We start from the raw sequence: 13,355 nt of genomic DNA on the forward strand, positions 1-13,355 counted from the left end.
TGGGGGCACATTCTGGTCTGTCCAGTAAAATAAAATGACCGCTTGCATTGGGGGTTCTAGGGAGGGACCCCTTTCCCAGGATCTGGAAGTTGAGACTGAGAAGTCAGGCAGAGCTCAGCGAGACAGCAGGATTCAATGGGGCATCAATTTAAAAAATTTTTTTTATTTTTATTTTTATTGACAGAACATAACAACATACAAACACAAACATTCTTAACATATGAACATTCCATTCTTGGTATATAATCAATAACTCTCAGTATCATCACATAGTTGTATATCCATCACCTTGATCATTTCTTAGAACATTTGCACCACTCCAGAAAAGAAATAAAAAGAAAAACCTCATACATACCATACCCCTTACCCCTCCCTCTCATTGATTGCTAGTATTTCCATCTACCCAATATATTTTAACCTTTGTTCCCCCTAATTTTTTCTATACCCCTTACCACTCCCTTTCATTGATCATTAGTATTTCTACTCAATTTATTTTAAAATTTATTCTCCCTATTACTTGTTTATTTTTAATCCATATTTTTTACTCATCTGCCCATACTGTGGAGAAAAGGGGCATCAGACACAAGGTTTTCACAATCACACAGTCACATTGCGAAAGCTGCATCATTATACCTTCATCTTCAAGAAACATGGCTACTGGAACATAGCTCTTCAGTTTCAGGCACTTCCCTCTAACCTCTCTAAAACACCTTAAACTAAAAAGGGGATATCTATATAATGTGTAAGAATAACCTCCAGGATAACCTCTTGACTCTGTTTGAAATCTCTCAGCCACTGACTCTTTATTTTGTCTCATTTCTCTTGTCCCCCTTTTGGTTGAGAAGGTTTTCTTAATCCCTTGATGCTGAGTCCCAGCTCATTCTAGGATTTCTGTCCCACATTGCCAGGGAGGTTTACACCCTCAGAGTCATGTCCCACATAGAGAAGGGGAGGACAGTGAGTTTGCTTGCAGTGTTGGCTGAGAGAGAGAGGCCACATCTGAGCAACAAAAGAGGTTCTCTGCAGGTGACTCTTAGGCCTAGTTTGTTTGTTTTTTTAATTTATTTATTAATTAAAAAAATAGAAACAAAATAAAACAACATACATAATCAGTAATTCACAATATCATCACTTAGTTGCATATTCATCATTTGCATTAATTCAGAAAAAGAAATAAAGAGACAATAGAAAAAGAAATAAAATGAACACAGGAAAAAAAGAAAAAAAAGCTTATACCTACCATACCCCTTACCCCTTGCTTTCATTGATCACTAGCATTTTAACTAAATTTATTTTATCATTTGTTCCCCCTATTATTTATTTTTATTCCATATGTTCTACTCCTTTGTTGACAAGGTAGATAAAAGGAGCATCAGACACAAGGTTTTCACAATCACACAGTCACATTGTGACAGCTGTGTCATTATTCAATCATCCTCAAGAAACATGGCTACTGGAACACAGCTCTACATTTTCAGGCAGTTCCCTCCAGCCTCTCCATTACATCTTGACTAACAAGGTGATAGATATTTAATGCCTAAGAATAACCTCCAGGATAACCTCTCGATTCTGTTTGGAATCTCTCAGCCATTGACACTTTGTCTCATTTCCCTCTTCCCCCTTTTGGTCGAGAAGGTTTTCTCAATCCCTTGATGCTAAGTCTCAGCTCATTCTAGGGTTTTTCTCAATCCCTTGATGCTGAGTCTCCGTTCATTCCAAGATCTCTGTCCCACGTTGCCAGGAAGGTCTACACCCCTGGGAGTCATGTCCCACAAAGAGAGGGGTAGGGTGGTGAGACTGCTTGTTGTGTTGGCTGGAGAGAGGGGCCACATCTGAGCCACAAAAGAGGCTCTCTTGGGGGTGACTCTTAGGCCTAAATTTTAAGTAGACTTGACTTATCCTTTGCGGGGTTAAGTTTCATATGAACAACCCCCAAGACTGGGGGCTCTGCCTATAACTTTGGTTGTCCATACTGCTTGTGAGAATATCAAGAATTTAACTTGGGGAAGTTGAATTTCTCCCAGTTCTCACCACTCCCTGAAGGGGGCTTTGCAGATACTGTTCCACTCACTGACTGAATCGCTCTGGGATTCACTGGGGCATCACTCTGGACAAACCAGCAAAATCTCATGTCCTACCTGAGATTCCAAGTATTTATGGCATTCAATCAAACTATCTACATAAGTTATATTAGGAAATGCACTAGTCAAAATATAAATTTTGTAACTAATAAACATTTTTTGCTTTAGTCTCACTCAGGTGACATTTTAAAATATTAATTATCATCTATTTTCAGTACCCTGCAATAATGACATTCCTTTGTTCTTCCTCATGCAAAAACATTTTTAAAATTGTACCTTGTACATTTCACTATTATTATACACTCTAGGCATTCCTGGATTATACCATCTCAATCTTTAACATCTATCTTTCTTTCTGATTTCATTTCTGTCCCCAGCCCTTCTCCCTCTGTCATTCTCACACACAGCTTCATTCAGTGTTTTAACGTAATTATATTACAGTTAGGTAGTATTGTGCTGTCCATATCTGAGTTTTTGTATCCAGTCCTGTTGCACAGTCTGTATCCCTTCAGCTCCAATTACCCACTATCTTACCCTATTTCTATCTCCTGATGGTCTCTGTTACAAACAAAATATTCCAAGTTTATTCACTAATGTCAGTTCATATCAGTGAGACCATACAGTATTTGTCCTTTAGTTTTTGGCTAGTCTCACTTAGCATAATGTTCTCAAGGTCCATCCATGTTGTTACATGCTTCATAAGTTTATTCTGTCTTAAAGCTGCATAATATTCCATCGTATGTATATACCACAGTTTGTTTAGCCACTCATCTGTTGATGGACATTTTGGCTGTTTCCATCTCCTTGCAATTGTAAATAATGCTGCTATAAACATTGGTGTGCAAATGTCCATTTGTGTCTTTGCCCTTATGTCCTCTGAATAGATACCTAGCAATGGTATTGCTGGGTCATATGGCAGTTCTATATTCAGCTTTTTGAGGAACCGCCAAACTGCCTTCCACAGTGGTTGCACCATTTGACATTCCCACCAACAGTGAATAAGTGTGTCTCTTTCTCCACATCCTCTCCAGCACTTGTCATTTTCTGTTTTGTTGATAATGGCCATTCTGGTGGGTGTGAGATGATATCTCATTGTGGTTTTGATGTGCATTTCTCTAATGGCCAGGGACGTTGAACATCTCTTCATGTGCCTTTTGGCCATTTGTATTTCCTCTTCTGAGAGTTGTCTGTTCAAGTCTTTTTCCCATTTTGTAATTGGATTGGCTGTCTTTTTGTTGTTGAGTTGAACAATCTCTTTATAAATTCTGGATACTAGACTTTTATCTGATTTGTTGTTTCCAAATATTGTCTCCCATTGTGTAGGCTGTCTTTTTACTTTCTTGATGAAGTTCTTTGATGCACAAAAGTGTTTAATTTTGAGGAGTTCCCATTTCTTTCTTTCTTTCTACAGTGCTCTTGCTTTAGGTGTAAGGTCTATAAAACTGCCTCCAATTATAAGATTTACAAGATATTTCCCTGCATTTTCCTCTAACTGTTTTATGATCTTTTTTTTTACATGGGCAGACACCGGGAATCGAACCCGGGTCCTCGGGCATGGCAGGCAAGCACTCTTACCTGCTGAGCCACCATGGCCCACCCTGTTTTATGATCTTAGACCTGATGTTTAGATCTTTGATCCATTTAGAGTTAACTTTTGTATAGGGTGTGAGATATGGGTCCTCTTTCATTCTTTTGCATATGGGTATCCAGTTCTCTAGGCACCATTTATTGAAGAGACTGTTCTGTCCCAGGTGAGTTGGCTTGACTGCCTTATCAAAGATCAAATGTCCATAGATGAGAGGGTCTATATTTGAACACTGTATTTGATTCCATTGGTCAATATATCTATCTTTATGACAGTACCATGCTGTTTTGACCACTGTGGCTTCATAATATGCCTTAAAGTCCGGCAGCGTGAGACCTCCAGCTTCATTTTTTTTCCTCAAGATACTTTTAGTGATTCGGGGCACCCTGCCCTTCCAGATAAATTTGCTTATTGGTTTTTCTATTTCTGAAAAAAAGTTGTTGGGATTTTGATTGGTATTGCGTTGAATCTGTAAATCAATTTAGGTAGAATTGACATCTTAACTATATTTAGTCTTTCAATCCATGAACACGGTATGCCCTTCCATCTATTTAGGTCTTCTGTGACTTCTTTTAACAGTTTCTTGTAGTTTTCTTTGTGTGAGTCTTTTGTTTCTTTAGTTAAATTTATTCCTAAGTATTTTATTCTTTTAGTTGCAATTGTAAATGGAATTCGTTTCTTGATTTCCCCCTCAAATTGTTCATTACTAGTGTACAGAAACACTACAGATTTTTGAAGTTGATCTTGTAACCTGCCACTTTGCTGTACTCGTTTATTAGCTCTAGTAGTTTTGCTGAGGATTTTTCAGGGTTTTCGACATGTAGTATCATATCATCTGCAAACAGTGATAGTTTTACCTCTCCCTTTCCAATTTTGATGCCTTGTATTTCTTTTTCTTGTCTAATTGCTCTGGCTAGAACTTCCAACACAATGTTGAATAACAGTGGTGATAGTGGATATCCTTGTCTTGTTCCTGATCTTAGGGGGAAAGTTTTCAGTTTTTCCCCATTGAGGATGATATTAGCTGTGGGTTTTTCATATATTCCCTTTATCATTTTAAGGAAATTCCCTTGTATTCCCATCCTTTGAAGTGTTTTCAACAGGAAAGGATGTTGAATCTTGTCAAATGCCTTCTCTGCATCAATTGAGATGATCATGTGATTTTTCTGCTTTGATTTGTTGATAAGGTGTATTACATTAATTGATTTTCTTATGTTGAACCATCCTTGCATACCTGGGATGAATCCTACTTGATCATGATGTATAATTCTTTTAATGTGTTGTTGGATTCAATTTGCTAGAATTTTGTTGAGGATTTTTGCATCTATATTCATTAGAGAGATTGGTCTGTAGTTTTCTTTTTTTGTAATATCTTTGCCTGGTTTTGTTATGAGGGTGATGTTGGCTTCATAGAATGAATTAGGTAGCTTTCCCTCCACTTCAATTTTTTTGAAGAGTTTGAGCAGGGTTGGTACTAATTCTTTCTGGAATGTTTGGTAGAATTCACATGTGAAGCCGTCTGGTCCTGGACTTTTCTTTTTAGGAAGCTTTTGAATGACTGATTCAATTTCTTTACTTGTGATTGGGGTGTTGAGGTCATCTATTTCTTCTTGAGTCAAAGTTAGTTGTTCATGCCTTTCTAGGAACTTGTCCATTTCATCTACATTGTTGTATTTATTAGCATAAAGTTGTTCATAGTATCCTGTTATTACCTCCTTTATTTCTGTGAGGTCAGTAGTTATGTCTCCTCTTCCATTGCCTTTTGTATTTTATATGTCATATCCAATTTTCCTTCTTTCTACGCTCTTCTCCACACCTCTCTCTTCTGTCTTTTCGTATCTGTCTCTAGTGCTCCCTTTAGTATTTCTTGCAGAGCTGGTCTCTTGGTCACAAATTCTGTTAGTGATTTTTTGTCTGAAAATGTCTTAATTTCTCCCTCATTTTTAAAGGAAAATTTTTCTGGATATAGAATTCTTGGTTGGCACTTTTTCTCTTTTAGTAATTTAAATATATCATCCCACTGTCTTCTCGCCTCCATGGTTTCTGCTGAGAAATCTACACATAGTCTTATTGGGTTTCCCTTGTATATGATGGATTGCTTTTCTCTTGCTGCTTTCAATATCCTCTCTTTCTCTTTGACCTCTGACATTCTGACTAGAAAGTGTCTTGGAGAACATCTATTTGGATCTATTCTCTTTGGGGTGCGCTGCACTTCTTGGATCTGTAATTTTAGGTCTTTCATAAGAGTTGGGAAATTTTCAGTGATAATTTCTTCCATTAGTTTTTCTCCTCCTTTTCCCTTCTCTTCTCCTTCCGGGACACCCACAACACGTATATTTGTGCGCTTCATATTATCATTCAGTTCCCTGAGTCCCTGCTCATATTTTTCCATTTTTTTTCCTATAGTTTCTGTATCTTGTTGGATTTCAGATGTTCTGTCCTCCAGTTCATTAATCCTAACCTCTGTCTCTTGAAATCTACCATTGTAGGTTTCCATTTTTTTTCATCTCTTCTACTGTACCTTTCATCCCCATAAGTTCCGTGATTTGTTTTTTCAGACTTTCCATTTCTTCTTTTTGTTCATTCCTTGCCTTCTTCATATCTTCCCTCAGTTCATTGATTTGGTTTTTGATGAGGTTTTCCATGTCTGTTCGTACATTCTGAATTAGTTGTTTAAGCTCTTGTATCTCATGTGAACTATTGGTTTGTTCCTTTGACTGGGCCATATCTTCAATTTTCCTGGTGTGATTTGTTATTTTTTTGCTGGCATTTAGAGATTTAATTACCTTAATTAGTTTATTCTGGAGATTGCTTTCACTTCTCTTACCTAGGGTTTTCTTGCTAGATGAATTTGTTGTCTATCTGTTCTTTGACCTTCAGTTCAGCTTTTTCTGGACCTCTAGCTTAGGTTTTGTTTAACAGAGGAGAATTTTTCAGTTCTTGTTTTCTTGTTTCTTGCCCTGCTTGTATGGTGCCTTTTCCCTCCCCACCCTTAGGAGGGTCTACGTAGGTATTATAGACTCCAGCTGGGTTTTCCCAGACTAAGCTGGCCTCCTATCAGGGGGAAGCAGTCACCTGTGTCAGTTTTCCCTGAGGGTGAGACCCAGCAGGTTAAAAGACTTTCCTGTGAAGTCCCTGGGTTCTGTTTTTCTTATCCTGCCCAGTATGTGGCGCATCTGCCTGCAGGTCGCACCAGCAAAAGATGTTGTGGCACTTTTAACTTTGGAAGACTCTCCCTGCTGGGGGTGTGGTGGAGACAGAGGAGAGGTTGTAGGCTGGTTTTAATGGCTTCAAATTGCCAAGCCCTGGGGTCTGAATTCCTTGAGAGAGGGATTCCATCTGAGTTGGGCTTCACCCCTCCCCTGGGGAAGGCACAGGTGGGAGACAGCCCTGAAAGCAGCCCGTTTCTGCCTATGCCTGGGGCAGTTGCAGCCTGAGAATTCCCGCTGCTGAATACAGAGGCTGCCAAGTCTCAGTAGAAACACAGCCACTAAAACCTCTGTTTCCTCCCCTTTCCTCTTTTTCCATGAGCCCAATGAGCGAACTCTGCCTTGACCAGGCTTAGAGTCTCTTTCCTTTCCCTCTGGGAAGCCGCCTTTGGGGGAGGGGTGCTGGCTGCCACGGCTTGGGAAACTCACGATTTTGGGGAGGCTTGCAGCCGGTCCAGCTGGTCCAGACTGGGGTACGCTGTGTGTCCGGTCACTGACATGGCTCCGGGAGCTGTTCTGTACTGTTTCTGGGTATTTAGTAGTTGTTCTGGAGAACGAACTAAAATGCACACATTGCTAAGCCGCCATCTTGGCCTCTCCTCAGGCCCAGTTTTAAGTATGCTTAGTTCATCCTTTGCAGGGATAAGTTTCATATGAACAAACCCCAAGATTAGGGGCTTGGCCTATTGATTTGGTTGTCCCCACTGCTTGCCAGAATATCAGGAAGTCTCCAAATGGGGAAGTTGAATTTTCCCCTTTTCTTGCTATTACCCTAAGGGGACTTTGCAAATACTTCTTCATTCACTGTTCAAATCACTCTGGGATTTATCAGGGCATCACACTGGACAAACCTATAAAATCTCATGCCCTATTCCATGTACTTATGGTGTTCAATTAACCTGTCCATATAAGTTATATTAGGAAATGCACTAGTCAAAATATAAATTTTGTACCAAATAAACATTTTTTGCTTTAGTCTCACACAGAAGTTGAAATTTTAAAATATGAATGACCATCTATTTTCAACACCCTGCAATATTGACGTTCCTTTGTTCTTCCTTATGCAAAAACATTTTTTTAATTTGTAAATTTAGTCACTATCATTATACACTCTAGGCATTCCTAGGTTATACCATCTCAGTCTTTATTGTCTGTCTTTCCTTCTGGTTTCATATGTGGGACATCATATTTAATATTTATAGGGGTTGTGTGGTTCAGAGCACTTGGAAAAGTGTGAAAAAAAAATTCTCAAAATTCCTTAGACATAGGAGACATTATCTAAAGAGCCAGAGAAGTGCAAAATTCAGTCAAGTGGTGAAGGTGCTGGACCCGGGCCACACTCTGTAATCTGATTTGAAAATTTCAATGGAAGGTAAATTAGAATCAAGGAGTCAGGATTCTTTTTACAGACACCCAAAAGGGTCCAATCAGGCCTGTACAAAATCTGGTCCATAGAGAGCTAAGGCAATTTTTCCCTAAGGAAAACGTTTCCAAAATTCCTGGTGATACAGTAATCCCGGTCCTTTACTTACAGTTTACATGGTCTTTTCCCTGGAAATGTAGGTTCAGTGGAGCTGAGCTGAGGCCCAGGAATCTGTACATTAAACAAATTCCCCCAGTGATTCTTATGTTCCAGGAAATTGAGAAAACATCGCTGTCTCAGAAATCATGTTTAGGTCCAGAAAACTGTTTTTTATTTTTTGATTTGACTTTTTTTTAATTGTGAAATATAACATATATACAAAAAAGCAATAACTTTCCAAGTACATTTTAACAAGTAGTCATAGAACAGATTTTCAAGTTTGGTAGAACAGATTTTAAAGTTTGGTATGGGTTACAGTTCTGTGATTTTTTTTTTCTTCATTTTTTTTTCTTCTAGCTCCTCCAAGATACTGGAGACCAAAAGAAATATCAAAATATTGATTCAGCAGTCATACTCATTTGTTAAATCCTATCTTCTCTATTATACTCCTCCTTCTCTCTTTTTTCCTTTTTTGTGAAAAATAACATATATACAAAAAAGCAATAAATTCCAAAGTACATAGCAACAATATGTTGTAGAACAGATTTCAGAATTTGGTATGGATTACAATTCCAGAATTTTAGGTTTTTACTTCTAGCTGCTCTAAGTTACTGTAGACTAAAAGAAATATTAATATAATGATTCAGCACTCATACTCATTTATTAAACCCTACATTCTCTGTATAACTCCACTATCACCTTTGATCTTTCTCCCATTCTTTAGGGGTATTTGAACTAGGCCCATTCTAACTCTTTCATGTTGAAAGGGGCTGTCGATAATATGGGATGGGGGATGGAACTAGTTGATGTTCTGGAGAGGCTGGGCCCTCTGCATTTTAGGACTTACCTGGTCCAGGGACCCATCTGGAGGTTGTAGGTTTCTGGAAAGTTACCCTAGTGCATTGAACCTTTGTAGAATCTTATATAATGCCCTAGGTATCTTTAGGATTAGCAGGAATGGTTTTGAGTGGGGTTTGGCAAGTTACAACAGGTAACAATGTCTAACTTAAGCTTGAGTAAGAGTGACCTCCAGAGTAGCCTCTTGACTCTGAATTCTCTGTCACTGATACCTTATTTGTTACACTTCTTTTCCCCCTTTTGGTCAGAATGACATTGTTGTGCCAGGGCTGAACTCATCCCTGGGAGTCATCTCCCATATTTCCAGGGAGACATTCATCCCTGGATGCCATTTCCCACATAGTGGGGAGAGCAGTGGTTTCACTTGCAGAGAGAGGCCACATCTGAGCAGCAAAAAAAGGTCCTCCCGAAGAAGTCTCTGCTACATACATAAGCTTCACAAGAGCAAGCCTCAAGATCAAGGGGTTGGACTATTGATTTGGGTGTCCCTAATGTTTCACACAGTAGCAGGGGTTTCCCCAGTTAAAGTTTAATAGTTTCATATTTTTTCTCCCGTCCCTCAAGGATTTTGCCAATACTTTTTGATTATCTGCTTAATATACTCTGGGATGTACCCAGGCAGGTGTTGCATTAAGCTCTACAGGATTAAAGGCTCTCACTCTTATTCTGGGACCCCTGTGTTTGGATTGTTTAAATGATTCATCCTGACAGGTTGAGTTAGATTATGTGCTACAGAAAATTAAGGTTCTGGACAAAATAAAACTTTCTTCCTTTGGTCTCAATGAGAAGGTGAAGTTCTAAAACGCAGACAATGTCTTCCTTACCCCTGTGTTCTGAATTACCTTAATCCCGACCTGATTGGCTTCATTCTTATCTCTAAATACCAGGCTATGCATATGTAAAACAGCCCCTCAAAATCCAGAAATAACAATTACCACTCTGGACTAAATGTGACTTCTATAAGAACTTACAATCTAGGCCCTAGTTTTCTTAAAAGTATTTTCTAAATGAGATCATACAATACTTGCTCTTTTGCTTCTAAGACCCAGAAAAATTTAAAGTAAGTATAGAAAGGATTTAAAAATAAACTGAGGGCTCGCTTCAGCAGCACATAAACTAAAATTGGAATGACATAGAGAAGATTAGCAAGGCCCCTGCACAAGGATGACACGCAATTTTGTGAAGCGTTCCATAATTTGGGGGAATGTAATATGGTACAACTGCTCTGGAAGGCAGTTTGGCAGTTCCTCAGGAAGCTAAGTTTAGAATTGCCATATGATCCAGCAATCCCGTTACTAGATATACATTCAGAGGAACTGAAGGCAAGGACACAAGGGGACCTTTGCACACCAATGTCTATAGCAGCATAATTTATGACTGCCAAGAGATGGAAACAGTGCAAATTGTTCCCCAACGGATGAGTGGCTAAACAAGCTGCGGTATATACATACACTAGAATATTACACAGCTGTAAGACAGAATAAAGTCATGAAGGATGTTCCTTGAGTATGTTATGATGAGTGAAATTTGCCAGCAACAAAAGGACAAACACTGTATTGTCTCATTAATATGAACTAACATTAATGAATGAACTTTGAGAGTTAAAGTTAAGAACACAGGTTATCAGGAGATAGAAAGAAGAGGGTCGAGATTGGGCATTTGGTGCTGAAGGAGTACAGAATGTGCAACAGGACTGACTGTAAAAATTCAGAAATGGATAGCACAATACTAATTGTAGCACAATAATATGAGTACACTGAATGAAGCTGAATGTGAGTATGATAGAGGGAGAAGGGCTGGGGGCACATATGAAACCAGAAGGAAAGCTAGAGGATAAAGACTGAGACAGTATAATTTAGGAAAGCCTAGAGTGGACAATGATGGTGATTAAATAAACAAATATAGAAACACTTTTGCATGAGGGAGAACAAATGAATGTCAAGGATGCAAGGGAGGTATACAGGAAAAGTACAATCAATGCAAGCTAGAGTCTATAGTCAACAGTAACATTGTAATATGCTTCCATTGAATGCAATAAAGGCATTATGCAAAAACTAGATGTCAACAAGCAGAGACCATGGGGGAGGGGTATGGGATTCTTTGCAGAAGAAAAGGAAATGTCTTCATATAGATTATGGTGGCAAAGACATGTCTGTTAGGTTGCATTGTATGATGTGCAAATAAAACTGTTGAGAAATGAATAGTGAGAAACAAGTGCTAGAGAAAGTGTGGAGAAAGAGATGTACCTATTTACTGTTGGTAGGAAAGCTGAGAGGTGCAGATTGGTGGTTCCAGGAGGCTAGGAGTGGGGTTGCCATACGATGCTGCAACCCTGTTGCTAGGTTTATACCTGCAGGAGCTGAGTATGGGGACACAAATGGACATTTGTACACTGGTGTTTATGGCTGCAGTGTTTGTGATTCGCAGTGAAACTCAACATTGGCAAGACTACTTGATGGAGAGATGTAATCTTTAGGTTAGGTCCTGTGGAGAAGTCCACTGTCCTGGTAGTAGACCTCTACTTTTCTTGTCACTATATGGGGTCCAGGAGGAGTTTCTCAGAGCTGAGTAACATGGGACAGCCAAGCACCAGGCAAGCTCCTAAGGGTCCCAGAGAATGACCCAAATAAGATGGAGCACTCTGCCTTGTCCATACTGACATCATAAAGGGTAGGGAGAACACAGCAGCTCTTCTGAATTTTGGCTGAACATTGGGATTACCTGAGGATATTTAAAAATACTGACACGTGGGTCCCACCGCCCAGAGATTCAGATTTAGGTAGGGTGTGGGCATCTCCATTTTATACATTTCCCAGGTGATTGTAAATGCAGCCAGCACTGAAACCACTGCAGTGGCACTGGCTGAGCCATGTGGAAGCTTCACCTGGGACTGAACTCTATTTGCATATGCTCTGCCTTTGTTAACTTTGTGGGTCCCAGGAGAAGGGACAAGGGGAATGTGATGGTTAGGTTCTGGTGTAAACTTGGCCAAATGATTATGCCCAGTTGTCTGGTCAGGCAAGCACTGGCCTGACTGTTCTGCAAGGATATTTTGTGGCTGGTTAATTAAATCATCAGTCAGTTGAATGCATCTGTGGCTGATTACATCCATGATCAACTAAGGCATGTCTCCCACCAATGAGATAATCCAACTACTTGAAAACTTTTAAGGAAGAAGAGAGACTCTTCACTACTCCTTCAACCAGTAAGCCTTTCCTGTGGAGTTCATCTAGATATTTCATCGGAGCTGCCAGTTTCACAGCCTGCCCTATGGATTTTGGACTCTTCCATTCCCATGGTTGTGTGAGACACCGTTATAAATCTCATATTTACAGGTCTCTCCTGTTGGTTCTGTTTCTCTAGAGAATCCTGACTAACACAAGGTAGGCTGCTCTTGGTATATACCTAGCAGGCCCAGATTTAGAAGCTTTGGGAGTAAAGAATGAATTTTTCTACTGTTGCTTGCTTACTGCCCCTAGAAATATCTAGAATCTTAGTGACCCAGAATAAAGTTATGTCCTGATGCTCCCTTGACACTACTGAGGGCTGCTCGGTGAATGAGGAGTTCCAAAGGCCACAAGCAGTGGACTACAAGGTGGTCTTGTCCTTAGCTTCTCTGAAAGGCCCCTGGGAATCATAACTATGGAAACAATTCTAATTAAAGAATTAAAACTGCTAGTAGTGACACTTTTTGCTCCTATTTTTCCCACTCTAGGTATTTATGATTTTAAATGTTGCCTGGAATAAGGGCAAATCTTTGACTACCTTGGTTGGCCATGCCAAATGGAACCCCAGTGGAACTGTCCCTGCTAATCAAGGTGATAAACACCACAATATCACCTGAAACAAGATCGGTGGGGCTCTGGTTAACAATCCAAAAGGAAAATTATTCACTAAATCAACCATCTTCCTATACAATAGCCCTATTTGGCCAGTTCTTAAAGTCTCCACCAATGAAGGGTGAGTAACAATCAATTATACAGAGTTTAATGCATTAGTCTGGCCAATCAAAGCTCCCATTCCTCACATTACCTAATTAATAAAAGAGATGCACAGGAGCATGGGTAATTGCTTTGCTGTGATGGACTTGGCCAACATGT

The 13,355-nt window shown here is 39.5% G+C and overlaps 1 non-coding gene across 1 annotated transcript; it reads left to right on the forward strand.

The window, feature by feature from the left end:
• The first annotated feature begins 10,347 nt into the window (after nucleotides 1-10,347).
• On the forward strand, nucleotides 10,348-10,454 carry LOC143661862 (U6 spliceosomal RNA). The gene has a single exon (XR_013164899.1). It is a non-coding gene; the product is annotated as a U6 spliceosomal RNA (small nuclear RNA).
• Nucleotides 10,455-13,355: the final 2,901 nt, after the last annotated feature.

The sequence above is a fragment of the Tamandua tetradactyla genome, chromosome 17 (genome assembly GCF_023851605.1).
Source record: "Tamandua tetradactyla isolate mTamTet1 chromosome 17, mTamTet1.pri, whole genome shotgun sequence".
Lineage (NCBI taxonomy): Eukaryota > Metazoa > Chordata > Mammalia > Pilosa > Myrmecophagidae > Tamandua > Tamandua tetradactyla.